Genomic DNA, 16,238 nt, shown 5'->3' on the forward strand with positions numbered 1-16,238 from the left:
TCTGCATTTTGACTCATCACATCATAAATCTGTCCGAAGAAGGCCAAAGCGTCACATGTGGTGGAGCTCCAAAGAACTGCTGTGACGATCTGCATTCTTCCCGTACAAAGCTAATTCTCCCATAGATTTCCAACCTGCCCTCCGGCTCCAAACTCTGTGAGATGACGTGAACACAGCCTGAAGCACCGGGCAATCACAGGACACATTTGACTCCACAAACACTTGACTCCACCTAAACTACTGCAGCGAAGGAAGAGCGGATCAGCAGTGAAATGACAGCCGATAACACCATGATGAACAGAATGCAATTTACCGCATATGTTTGTGATCCCGGTCCTAACAGAAGCGTGGTAATTGACGGCAGCGGATGCCAAACTCAAGGTGCGTGTGGAGAGAGAGGAAGGAGGGGGAGGGCGTGTGAGAGGGGGGGAGGAGGGCGTGTGAGAGAGGGGGGGAGGGGCGGAGACAGACGGATATTTAACGGGACAGATGCTCTCGTATTACTGAGCGCCGCACTCCTCAGGACGTCCAGGGGTGCCAAGGAGGACGGTCACATGAGCGGTCACACGTGAAGGTGGCCGGTCCTGTGGAAATAAACCTGGATCTGTTTGAAGAAAATAAAAGCTAACGATTGCTGCGCAAGCTTAGCAAAATAGCAATGATACTTAATATGCCAAATGTAGCACTGCAGGTGTAGCTCAGTGGTTGGTGCGGTTGCCCACGGTCGCCCACTTTCTGCTGACAGTTTGGTGGTGGTGGTGGTTAGATGCCAGCTCACTGTCTTACTACTGTCTCACTGTGTCCTTGAGCAACACACCTCACCTCCATGCAACACACCTCACCTCCATACAACACACTCACCTCCATGCAACACACCTCACCTCCATACAACACACCTCACCTCCATGCAACACACGTCACCTCCATACAACACACCTCACCTCCATGCAACACACGTCACCTCCATACAACACACCTCACCTCCATGCAACACACTCACCTCCATGCAACACACGTCACCTCCATACAACACACAACTCACCTCCATGCAACACACTCACCTCCATGCAACACACTTCACCTCCAAGCAACACACCTCACCTCCATACAACACACTCACCTCCATGCAACACACCTCACCTCCATGCAACACATCTCACCTCCATGCAACACACTTCACCTCCATGCAACACACCTTACCTCCATGCAACACACTTCACCTCCATACAACACACCTCACCTCCATACAACACACCTCACCTCCAAGCAACACACCTCACCTCCATACAACACACCTCACCTCCATACAACACACCTCACCTCCAAGCAACACACCTCACCTCCATGCAACACATCTCACCTCCATGCAACACACGTCACCTCCAAGCAACACACCTTACCTCCATGCAACACACCTCACCTCCATGCAACACACGTCACCTCCAAGCAACATACCTCACCTCCAAGCAACACACCTTACCTCCATGCAACACACCTCACCTCCATGCAACACACCTCACCTCCAAGCAACACACCTCACCTCCATACAACACACCTCACCTCCATGCAACACATCTCACCTCCATGCAACACACGTCACCTCCAAGCAACACACCTCACCTCCATGCAACACACCTCACCTCCATGCAACACACCTCACCTCCAAGCAACATACCTCACCTCCAAGCAACACACCTCACCTCCATGCAACACACGTCACCTCCAAGCAACACACCTCACCTCGATGCAACACACGTCAGCTCCTCGCAACACACCTCACCTCCATGCAACACATCTCACCTCCACGCAACACACGTCACCTCCATACAACACACTCACCTCCATGCAACACATCTCACCTCCATGCAACACACCTCACCTCCATGCAACATACCTTACCTCCAAGCAACACACCTCACCTCCATGCAACACACGTCACCTCCATACAACACATCTCACCTCCACGCAACACACGTCACCTCCATACAACACATCTCACCTCCATGCAACACACCTCACCTCCATGCAACACATCTCACCTCCACGCAACACACGTCACCTCCATACAACACACTCACCTCCATGCAACACATCTCACCTCCATGCAACACACCTCACCTCCATGCAACACACCTTACCTCCAAGCAACACACCTCACCTCGATGCAACACACGTCAGCTCCTCGCAACACACCTCACCTCCATGCAACACATCTCACCTCCACGCAACACACGTCACCTCCATACAACACACTCACCTCCATGCAACACATCTCACCTCCATGCAACACACCTCACCTCCATGCAACACATCTCACCTCCACGCAACACACGTCACCTCCATGCAACACATCTCACCTCCATGCAACACATCTCACCTCCACGCAACACACGTCACCTCCATGCAAAACACCTCACCTCCATACAACACATCTCACCTCCATACAACACACAACTCACCTCCATGCAACACACCTCACCTCCATACAACACACCTCACCTCCATACAACACACCTCACCTCCATGCAACACACCTCACCTCCAAGCAACACACCTCACCTCCATGCAACACACCTCACCTCCATGCAACACACCTCACCTCCATGCAACACACCTCACCTCCATGCAACCCACTCACCTCCATACAACACACCTCACCTCCATGCAACACCTCACCTCCATACAACACACTCACCTCCATGCAACACATCTCACCTCCATACAACACACGTCACCTCCATGCAACACACCTCACCTCCAAGCAACACACCTCACCTCCATGCAACACACTCACCTCCATACAACACACCTCACCTCCATACAACACACCTCACCTCCATACAACACACTCACCTCCATACAACACATCTCACCTCCATACAACACACCTCACCTCCATGCAACACACCTCACCTCCATACAACACACCTCACCTCCATGTAACACACCTCACCTCCATGCAACACACCTCACCTCCATGCAACACACCTCACTTCCATACAACACACCTCACCTCCACGCAACACACCTCACCTCCATACAACACACCTCACCTCCATAAAACACATCTCACCTCCATGCAACACACCTCACCTCCATGCAACACACCTCACCTCCATGCAACACATCTCACCTCCATACAACACACCTCACCTCCATAAAACACATCTCACCTCCATGCAACACACCTCACCTCCATGCAACACACCTCACCTCCATACAACACACCTCACCTCCATGCAATACACGTCACCTCCATACAACACACCTCACCTCCATGCAACACACGTCACCTCCATACAACACACCTCACCTCCATGCAACACACTCACCTCCATGCAACACACGTCACCTCCATACAACACACAACTCACCTCCATGCAACACACTCACCTCCATGCAACACACTTCACCTCCAAGCAACACACCTCACCTCCATACAACACACTCACCTCCATGCAACACACCTCACCTCCATGCAACACATCTCACCTCCATGCAACACACTTCACCTCCATGCAACACACCTTACCTCCATGCAACACACTTCACCTCCATACAACACACCTCACCTCCATACAACACACCTCACCTCCATACAATACACCTCACCTCCATGCAACACATCTCACCTCCATGCAACACACGTCACCTCCAAGCAACACACCTTACCTCCATGCAACACACCTCACCTCCATGCAACACACGTCACCTCCAAGCAACATACCTCACCTCCAAGCAACACACCTTACCTCCATGCAACACACCTCACCTCCATGCAACACACCTCACCTCCAAGCAACACACCTCACCTCCATACAACACACCTCACCTCCATGCAACACATCTCACCTCCATGCAACACACGTCACCTCCAAGCAACACACCTCACCTCCATGCAACACACCTCACCTCCATGCAACACACGTCACCTCCAAGCAACATACCTCACCTCCAAGCAACACACCTCACCTCCATGCAACACACGTCAGCTCCTCGCAACACACCTCACCTCCATGCAACACATCTCACCTCCACGCAACACACGTCACCTCCATACAACACACTCACCTCCATGCAACACATCTCACCTCCATGCAACACACCTCACCTCCATGCAACATACCTTACCTCCAAGCAACACACCTCACCTCCATGCAACACACGTCACCTCCATACAACACATCTCACCTCCACGCAACACACGTCACCTCCATACAACACATCTCACCTCCATGCAACACACCTCACCTCCATGCAACACATCTCACCTCCACGCAACACACGTCACCTCCATACAACACACTCACCTCCATGCAACACATCTCACCTCCATGCAACACACCTCACCTCCATGCAACACACCTTACCTCCAAGCAACACACCTCACCTCGATGCAACACACGTCAGCTCCTCGCAACACACCTCACCTCCATGCAACACATCTCACCTCCACGCAACACACGTCACCTCCATACAACACACTCACCTCCATGCAACACATCTCACCTCCATGCAACACACCTCACCTCCATGCAACACATCTCACCTCCACGCAACACACGTCACCTCCATGCAACACATCTCACCTCCATGCAACACATCTCACCTCCACGCAACACACGTCACCTCCATGCAAAACACCTCACCTCCATACAACACATCTCACCTCCATACAACACACAACTCACCTCCATGCAACACACCTCACCTCCATACAACACACCTCACCTCCATACAACACACCTCACCTCCATGCAACACACCTCACCTCCAAGCAACACACCTCACCTCCATGCAACACACCTCACCTCCATGCAACACACCTCACCTCCATGCAACACACCTCACCTCCATGCAACCCACTCACCTCCATACAACACACCTCACCTCCATGCAACACCTCACCTCCATACAACACACTCACCTCCATGCAACACATCTCACCTCCATACAACACACGTCACCTCCATGCAACACACCTCACCTCCAAGCAACACACCTCACCTCCATGCAACACACTCACCTCCATACAACACACCTCACCTCCATACAACACACCTCACCTCCATACAACACACTCACCTCCATACAACACATCTCACCTCCATACAACACACCTCACCTCCATGCAACACACCTCACCTCCATACAACACACCTCACCTCCATGTAACACACCTCACCTCCATGCAACACACCTCACCTCCATGCAACACACCTCACTTCCATACAACACACCTCACCTCCACGCAACACACCTCACCTCCATACAACACACCTCACCTCCATGCAACACACCTCACCTCCATGCAACACACCTCACCTCCATGCAACACATCTCACCTCCATGCAACACACCACACCTCCATACAACACACAACTCACCTCCATGCAACACACCTCACCTCCATACAACACACCTCACCTCCATGCAACACACCTCACCTCCATGCAACACACTCACCTCCATACAAAACACCTCACCTCCATACAACACACAACTCACCTCCATGCAACACCTCACCTCCATACAACACACCTCACCTCCATACAACACACTCACCTCCATACAACACATCTCACCTCCATACAACACACCTCACCTCCATGCAACACACCACACCTCCATACAACACATCTCACCTCCATGCAACACACCTCACCTCCATGCAACACACCTCACCTCCATGCAACACATCTCACCTCCATGCAACACACCACACCTCCATACAACACACAACTCACCTCCATGCAACACACCTCACCTCCATACAACACATCTCACCTCCATGCAACACACCACACCTCCATACAATACACAACTCACCTCCATGCAACACACCTCACCTCCACGCAACACACCTCACCTCCAAGCAACACACCTCACCTCCATGCAACACACCTCACCTCCATACAACACACCTCACCTCCATGCAACACAACTCACCTCCATGCAACACATCTCACCTCCATGCAACACACGTCACCTCCAAGCAACACACCTCACCTCCATACAACACACCTCACCTCCATGCAACACACGTCACCTCCAAGCAACACACCTCACCTCCATGCAACACATCTCACCTCCACGCAACACACGTCACCTCCATGCAACACATCTCACCTCCATGCAACACACCTCACCTCCATGCAACACATCTCACCTCCATGCAACACACCTCACCTCCATGCAACACACAACTCACCTCCATGCAACACACCTCACCTCCATACAACACACCTCACCTCCATACAACACACCTCAACTCCATACAACACACCTCACCTCCATGCAACACACCTCACCTCCATACAACACACCTCACCTCCATACAACACACCTCACCTCCATACAACACATCTCACCTCCATGCAACACACCTCACCTACATGCAACACACCTCACCTCCATGCAACACACCTCACCTCCATGCAACACACAACTCACCTCCATGCAACACACCTCACCTCCATACAACACACCTCACCTCCATACAACACACCTCACTTCCATACAACACACCTCACCTCCATGCAACACAACTCACCTCCATACAACACACCTCACTTCCATACAACACACCTCACCTCCATGCAACACACCTCACCTCCATACAACACACCTCACCTCCATGCAACACACCTCACCTCCATACAACACATCTCACCTCCATGCAACACACCTCACCTCCATGCAACACATCTCACCTCCATACAACACACCTCACCTCCATGCAACACATCTCACCTCCATGCAACACACCTCACCTCCATGCAACACACCACACTTCCATACAACACACCTCACCTCCATGCAACACACCTCACCTCCATACAACACACCTCACCTCCATGCAACACACCTCACCTCCATACAACACATCTCACCTCCATGCAACACACCTCACCTCCATACAACACACCTCACCTCCATACAACACACCTCACTTCCATACAACACACCTCACCTCCATGCAACACACCTCACCTCCATACAACACACCTCACCTCCATGCAACACACCTCACCTCCATACAACACATCTCACCTCCATGCAACACACCTCACCTCCATGCAACACATCTCACCTCCATACAACACACCTCACCTCCATGCAACACATCTCACCTCCATGCAACACACCTCACCTCCATGCAACACATCTCACCTCCATGCAACACACCACACCTCCATACAACACACAACTCACCTCCATGCAACACATCTCACCTCCACGCAACACATCTCACCTCCATGCAACACACCTCACCTCCATGCAACACACCACACCTCCATACAACACACAACTCACCTCCATGCAACACACCTCACCTCCTCGCAACACATCTCACCTCCATGCAACACACCACACCTCCATACAACACACAACTCACCTCCATGCAACACACCTCACCTCCACGCAACACACCTCACCTCCAAGCAACACACCTCACCTCCATGCAACACACCACACCTCCATGCAACACATCTCACCTCCATGCAACACACCTCACCTCCATGCAACACACCTCACCTCCATGCAACACACCTCACCTCCATACAACACACCTCACCTCCATGCAACACATCTCACCTCCATACAAAACACCACACCTCCATACAACACACAACTCACCTCCATGCAACACACCTCACCTCCATGCAACACACCTCACCTCCATGCAACACACCTCACCTCCAAGCAACATCGCCAAAATCAGAAGAATCCTGCCTAAAAGTGATGCCGAAAAACTTATCCATGCATTTGTAACGACTAGATTAGACTACTGTAACTCCCTGCTTGCAGCGTGTCCTAAAATCTCCATAAAAAGCTTTCAACTGGTTCAAAATGCAGCAGCAAGATTACTAACAGGAACAAAAAGAAGAGAGCACATTACGCCAGTGCTGAAGTCTCTTCATTGGCTCCCCGTCGAGTCTAGAATCAAATTCAAAATTCTACTCTTGACCTACAAAGCCATAAATGACATGGCCCCATCCTACCTCAAAGATGCTATAGAACCATATCATCCAAACAGAGCTCTTCGCTCTCAGAATGCTGGCCTTCTGGTGGTGCCAAGAGTCTCTAAAAGTACTGTAGGAGGTAGAGCGTTTAGCTACCAAGCTCCTGTGTTATGGAATCAGCTCCCGACCCATGTTAAATATGCTGACACAGTCTCTTCATTTAAGTCCAGGCTTAAAACGTTCCTCTTCGAAATCGCTTATGGTCAGAGTAGTTAGGAACAGAAAGATAAACCCACAGCTTCAGCTACGCTGCCCTAGGAGTAACTATGCTGGGGGAAGTATGACAGCTTGAGCAATATCCTCTTCTTCTTCTGACTACTTATGCTATCAAACAATATTTATTTTTTGATTCCACTTGCAAACTGTTCACCGCCTTCTTTTCTTTCTCTCACTCCTGAGGACCTGTGGACCCAGATGCCCCTCCCCTGGTGAAGTGGTCCCTGCCCTGTGTGGACGGTCCCTCATCTGCCTGAAGAGTGGCTCCAGTTCGCCTCAGTCGGTCCCTCATCTGCCTGAAGAGTGGGTCCAGCTCGCCTCCGACGGTCCCTCATCTGCCTGAAGAGTGGGTCCAGCTCGCCTCCGACGGTCCCTCTTCTGCCTGAAGAGTGGGTCCAGCTCGACTCAGACGGTCCCTCTTCTGCCTGAAGAGTGGGTCCAGCTCGACTCAGACGGTCCCTCTTCTGCCTGAAGAGTGGGTCCAGCTCGACTCAGACGGTCCCTCATCTGCCTGAAGAGTGGGTCCAGCTCGACTCAGACGGTCCCTCTTCTGCCTGAAGAGTGGGTCCAGCTCGACTCAGACGGTCCCTCATCTGCCTGAAGAGTGGGTCCAGCTCGACTCAGACGGTCCCTCTTCTGCCTGAAGAGTGGGTCCAGCTCGACTCAGACGGTCCCTCATCTGCCTGAAGAGTGGGTCCAGCTCCAGTCTCCTTGTGTCCGTCTGTCCGTCTGTGAGAGTCGGATCTCTCCTTCACTGAAACTCCTCCAGGTTTCTACGCTTTTTTCCCAAAGAGGTTTTTTTGTAGTTTTTCCTGGCCGAGAAGGAGAGTCTAAGGACAGAGGACCCTGGGACATCGTCCCTCGCCACCACAGACATTGTCTGACTTCATCGCCACCACAGACATTGTCTGACTTCATCGCCACCACAGACATTGTTGATTCATTTCTCCCTGTGGCCCTCAGAGGCAACTGTTGTTGTGATTTTGGGCCTTACAAAAATAAATTGATTTGATTTGATTTGACCTCACCTCCATGCAACACACCTCACCTCCATGCAACACACCTCACCTCCATGCAACACACCTCATCTCCACGCAACACACCTCACCTCCAAGCAACACACCTCACCTCCATGCAACACACGTCACCTCCATGCAACACACCTCACCTCCATGCAACACACCTCACCTCCATACAACACACCTCACCTCCATGCAACACACTCACCTCCATGCAACACACGTCACCTCCATACAACACACCTCACCTCCATGCAACACACCTCACCTCCATACAACACACCTCACCTCCACGCCTGTACAGATATAACATGTGTGCAGTTGAGTACTCATTGTGGAGACTTCATGGGAACCCACAAAATATAGATACTTTTTTCAAATTAAATGTGCAGTTTTAAGTTAAAATAATGGGTTTGTTTAGGAAAAGGTTTGTTGTAAATCAATGCTACATCCTCAAAGCATGTAAGTGTTGCCTGAGTGTGTAGTTTGGGGTGTTCAGAGGGTGGCAGAGGGGCAACAGTGGCTCTTGTTCAAATATCTCCTTCAAGTGAAGTTCAACACACTCCACCAACCTTTCCTCTAGTGTTGAAAAGTAAAGGTTATGAAATGCAAATGCAGAACAGAGAGAAATGATCTCTAAAAACTGGTGTATTTATTTCCTGTATCTTCATTATAGAACACCACAACAAAAACGTACCTGGAGTTTTTGGCTTTGTTCACATTTGTTTCATTCATCCTGTTTGAGAGCTCGTCTTCTCTGCTCCTTTTCTGAGCCTCACAAAAACACTCAAAAACACCTCAAATTTCCCAGATTTGTTACGTCATTACTTCACTACTTGGATTAGCAAGCTTCCTTTTTTTTTCTCCTTATGGTAAATCCCTCTGCAGCATCATTAGGTGGAATGCTAACACCAATCCCGAAGAAGTAACGAAATAATGCACAATACGTGTCCATTACCGTGCACTGTCCCGACCAAGTACAAATAAACAGGACACATAGGCCCCAGTTGACAAAGGTAAAATGTAATTTGGAGTCTGTAAAAGAGTCAGATCAGACTTATCACAAATGGGCAAATACCACCAAATTCCAGCACAAGCGCGCAGCAGTTTTCAAACACTTTACAACTATATCATCTTAATGCATATTGGCACTGGGTCTTACCTCGCTTAACCTCTGATATCTTTACAGTCCGGATTCTGCGGAGTGGCACAATTATGAGTCATATCTGTCACTCGCTAATGCGCTGAGGCTCTGTGACATGTCCTCTGTTTTACTCTCAATAAGAGATTTTCCCTGGCACAGCGAGCGGACGCGAGCTGCCAAAGCCTTCCTCCAAATGAAGTTGTCTGGCTGACACATCACAGACCCAATTAAACCACATTACCCACAAGGCATCGGGAGGCTCCACATATTATCTCAGTTGTCAGGTCGCAGATGAGTGGACAGTGTGGTGACTGGGTGTCCATAAAACTATTGAACTGAAAAATTATTAAGAACAAAAATGTGTCAGTGGGTTCTGTTACTGCACAGTTGGTAAGTATAGATTATTGTAAGTCATTGAAAAGGTCAAATACCTAAATCCTCACTTTAGAATGACATGCCAGGCTCCATGTGCAACCGGCTGCAGTGTTGTGAGTTTGAAACCCGGCACTGGCAATGTGCTGCATGTTCTTCCTTCCTTCTCATCCCCATTTCACACCCTGCTGTCCTGTCTAATAAAGCCTTCGGGATAAAATCCTTAATTTATTTCATTTTTTAAAGAATTACAGGGTTACTATTGAGATATTTAGGTTTGAAGTTCTGGCCACTCCTATAGTACAATGAAACTGATATTTTTATTTTATTTATTTTATTTATTTTATTTATTTTATTTATTTTATTTATTTTATTTATTTTATTTATTTTATTTATTTTATTTTATTTATTTTATTTATTTTATTTATTTTTATTTATTTTATTTTATTTATTTTATTTATTATTATATATAAAAAAATGCAAATTAAAAACATAAAAAAAAAAAAAACACAAGCTGGTTCAACAAATCTGAAATCTGAGTTAAACAGCATATCATTTTGACCCCCCCCCCAAATGTAAACTACAGGGATCCGTGTCGTCATACGCTAGGCTGCGCTAACATGAGTGAGTCCCGTGTTCACAGCAGGACTAAGAGGATTCACGGTAAGTGGAGCAGGAAGCTACACCTGCTGATAGGTCATTCTGATCATGAGACATCAAAGTGAGACACGTGTTTCACTGTTGGAGTTTGTTTGTTTGATTCAGTCCAAAAAACTGACCCAAAGCACCAACTGTAAGCTGCGTCCGACTCTGACCTTTGGAGAGCATCACATCTGGAGACCAAACATCAGATTGTTGTCTCACTGTCCCCTGTACCTTTACTGTATATGTATTATTCATCATGGACCTGAAGCTAAGTGACCCGGATTAACCTGAACTGGACGCAATGATGAGCAAAGCAGAAAGAGATAGTTAACAATTTATGAACAGTCTCGACAACGGATTCACTTTAATACTTTCTATTTCAAATTATGATTTAGTTTCACTCATTTTCACATAAAGTATAGTTACAAGTACATGCTGTTACTCCAAACTATATTCACTATCATTACAAGCATGTCCACAATTTTTCATTAGAAACAATAATAGACAATACAGCACATCAGACATTTGATCATTATCTGATTTCTAGAGTTATCAGATTATTGAAAAGATAAAAGATACATACGCTCAGCACAGACGTGTGCAGAGGCAGATAGCGCGCTGACGTCTAGGGACGGTCAAACATGGGAAAGAATCAATCTGGAACCAATGTGCCTGTTCTGGAGACGCCTGTCCCACTGGAAATGTCAAATAAATATGGGAAAGAGTGTCTGGAGTGTCTGACAGTGTGGGCCAATAGATTTGGTTTTCCATCTGGCGGATCAATAAGCACGGACAAAATGTGTATGATTCTTGTCAGTAAAACTGTTAAATTGGACGAATATAAATTAATGTTTTGTCATTTCTGTTTCTATTTTAACGCATTTTTCCTGTTGCGTGAAGCACTTTGAAACGCCTTGTGTACAAGTTGTACTCTAAAAATAAACTTGCCTTGCCTTGAAATGTCATATAAACAGTTACATCTGACGAGCGAAAAACAAATTAATTTCTGATTGGTTCATAAATGTGCAGGTTTTGACAAGGAAAATTACACTAAAAGGGGCAAACTAAAGTCAAAGACAAAGATTTTAATGATATAAATTGTTAGTTTAGAGATATTTCAAAATCCATTGTACTTTGTCTTCCAAAATACATTAAATAATGACACGTATCAGCGGGTGTGTTTGATAGTCAGAGTTCTCTTGTGCACATAAACACATACCAAAAATGTTATCTTATCATTGATTTCTGTGATTTTTCTCTTTATTTGTTTTTTACTGGTCATAAAAATGTGCCCAGTGAATATGTAATTAAAGTAACTCGATTTACATGTGAATCCCAATATACTGTAAGATTAACCACGCAGTCAAAATAAATAAATGAATAAACAGACAGTAAAAGTGGCGTGTTGGAGTGACGGCCTGAGTGGCGTCTATATTTAACCTTTCTCATCAGCCTTTTCACTCAGCCCGGGTTCTGGAAACGCGCCGCGCCTCCGCCCTCCCACCCAGATGGCAGCCAGTGAACCCATCATTCACGGCGTAATCTTCAGACACCTGGACCGCCGGAGCAGGGGAGACGACACGCGTTCGGGCCCCAGGAAAGAGGCTCTCCGTCAGCCTAATAAGCACCCAAATTATGGCATGAGCGAGGGGTGCCCACTGTCCCACCCACTCCACAGAAGCTCCACTCGGGTGATTACCGCCGCGCATCGCCTCTGCTCTGTCATTTGGAGGATGGTGCCCACACATTTACTGCTTTATTTAATGGGAGCAGGCTGCGCGGAGCCGTGTGTCATTTACTACAGTCAATTTGAATCGATCAAAACGACGAGTGCTCTTTTCCACGAGCGTATGTAAAGTGTGTTTTTAATGTAGCATGAAGTGCAGCCTTTTAAAAACAGACATTTCTATCTTTTATACCTAATGTCACCTCTCTGCGTCAACTCGAGGCCATTTTTACAACAGGCTGTATACTCATATATACAAGACTAAAGTAAATGGACATTTTGGCAACAGATGAATGTGTTGGTCATTTAGTCTTTCGGTTGCTACAAATAAACTCACGATTACGTTGCTTTACTTAATGTTGTTGAGGAACGTAGATGCATTTATTTGGTCGGAAAACATAAGAAAAATCAAATATGCCAGTTATTTGAACTGATTTTAGTGCGTACACAAACACAACACACATTACGTAACATTTGGCAGTGACGTAATGGGTTTTTGGAGTATATTTAGTGTATTTGGAAGACAACGTACGGAGCAGAGTCACAAGACCAAGGCATGTTCAACAGTTTATTTGACAAAGGTAAAATGACACTGGGAGCTGGACGATATGAGGAGCTGGAATAACAAGGAGCAGCAGGTAAGTCCAAAAGCACAAAAACTCAAACGTGCCGGAATGATTTGGCCGAGCGGTGAAGATGAGACCGGTCTGACATACTGCAGGTGGATGAAGTGCAGGGACAAGAGGAAGAACATGTTCAACAAGAACAACTGAGGCCTGTGTATGAACCCATCGTGCGCAGGCAGCCTGTGGTGTCCCGTGAGGTGAGGATGTGGTCTGCTGAGAGCGAGGAGGCTCTGAGGGTCTGCTTCAGCACCACTGTCTGGACTGAGCTTTATGACCCACATGGGAAGGACATCAACACCATCACAGAGTGCATCACGGACTACATCAACTTCTGTTTTGAGAACATTGTTCCCTCCTGGACGGTGCGGTGTTTTCCAAACAACAAGCCATGGATTAACCGTGAACTGAAGGCTCTGCTGAAGGAGAAGAAGAGAGCCTTCAGGTCAGGGAACAAGGAGGAGCTGAGGACTGTGCAGAAGGAGCTGAGGAGGAAGATCAGGCAGGCTGAGGCCGGCTACAGGAGGAGGATGGAGGAGCAGCTGCAGCAAAAGAACATTCAGGGAGTGTGGAGGAGCCTGAAAACCATCTCGGGCTTCAAAATCCCCCCTGCCCAGACAGAGGGGGATCTACAGTGGGTGATTGATTTAAATGCTCACTTCTTGAGGTTTGATCGATCACCCGCCCCTCCCCCTGCACAGCTGCATGCTCCCTCTTCCACAGCTGGACAATGCCCTGCATCTGTTCCTCTTCGCTTATCTGCCCCGGACCATCAGCTCCCCACTTCGCCTGGACTCACCCATCCCCCCAGCACACGGTCCCCCTGCCAACCACTGACTGTCACAGCAGCACAGGTGAGGAGTGAGCTGAAGAGGATTAAAGTGAGGAAGGCAGCAGGACCTGATGGCATCAGCCCCAGGCTCCTTAAGTCCTGCGCAGATGAACTGTGTGGAGTTATGGAGCATGTCTTCAACATGAGCCTGAAGCTAAGGGTGGTACCACAGGTCTGGAAGACCTCCTGTCTGGTACCTGTGCCTAAGACACCGCGCCCCAAAGACCTCAACAGCTTCAGGCCAGTGGCTCTCACGTCCCACCTGATGAAGACACTGGAGCGGCTGGTCCTGGACCACCTCCGCTCCACCGTGAGCTCAGCCATGGACCCGCTGCAGTTTGCATATCGGTCTGGCATCGGAGTGGAGGACGCCGTCATCTCCCTGCTGCACCGCTCTCTCTCTCACCTGGAAAAGCCTGGCAGCTCTGTGAGGATCTTGTTCTTTGATCTCTCCAGCGCCTTCAACACCATCCAGCCGCTGCTCCTGAGGGACAAGCTGGAGACGGCTGGTGTGGAGTATGACCTGGCAGAGTGGATCCTGGACTACCTCACAGACCGACCCCAGTTTGTGAGAGCCCGGAACTGTGTGTCTGACACTCGGACCTGCAGTGTGGGGGCGCCCCAGGGCACTGTCCTCGCGCCCTTTCTCTTCACCCTTTACACTGCAGACTTCAGACATGACACGGGCAGCTGTGTCCTGCAGAAGTTCTCTGACGACTCCGCCATCATCGGACTCATCACGGACGACGATGACGCGGAGTACAGAGGACTGGCGCAGGACTTTGTGGACTGGTGTCAGCGGAACCACCTCCTCATCAACGCGGGGAAGACCAAGGAGATGGTGGTGGATTTCCGCAGACGCCACCCCACTGCCCCCTCACCAGTGAACATCCAGGGACGGGACATTGAGACATTGACTTTATTCGGCTGGATTGAGTGTTTTCGTCGTGTCGTTGCGATGTGTCTTGGCTCTGAGTCCCCCGGCTACGGCCCCGCCCCCCGGCTCCGGCCCCGCCCCCCGGCTCCGGCCCCGCCCCCCGGCCGGCGCCGTACCGCGTTTACACAAAGGAGGAACTCATGAAACTGCGGAGAACTGTCGTCTTACCCGGAGATCGTCACGTTATCCCGTCGCAATACTGACCTAACCTAATACTGATGTGCAATTCTGTCATATGTGCAATTGCTGTTGGAATTCATGTGCAATTACTGTGCAATTACTGTGAAATTCATGTGCAATCTATGTGCTGTCGTGACACATATTCATGTGCAATTACTGTCGTGATCACATGCAATGGTATTTATGTATTTATTTATTTATTTATTTGTCTATGGGAGTTTTTATTTATTTATAGGAGATCTTCTACTGAAAGTGTTTTTCAGACTTCCTATAAGTGATCTGTTCTTCTGTATCTACCTCTGTATCTACCTGCGTTGCACCAATGAAATTTCCCCATGTGGGACAATAAAGGAATATCTTAACTTATCTTATCTTATCTTAAGAACATGCAAAGCTGAGCCCTTTTTCATACATATATATTTTGTCAAGACCTGCACGGGTGTGAACACTCAGAAAGAAATCAGAAACAATTCAGTTCCATAATCGGATGACTCCAGAAATCCGATTATGACTGGAT

This window comes from Eucyclogobius newberryi, unplaced genomic scaffold (genome assembly GCF_026437365.1).
Source record: "Eucyclogobius newberryi isolate DKJ021-1_F unplaced genomic scaffold, fEucNew1.0.hap1 SCAF_3, whole genome shotgun sequence".
NCBI lineage: Eukaryota > Metazoa > Chordata > Actinopteri > Gobiiformes > Gobiidae > Eucyclogobius > Eucyclogobius newberryi.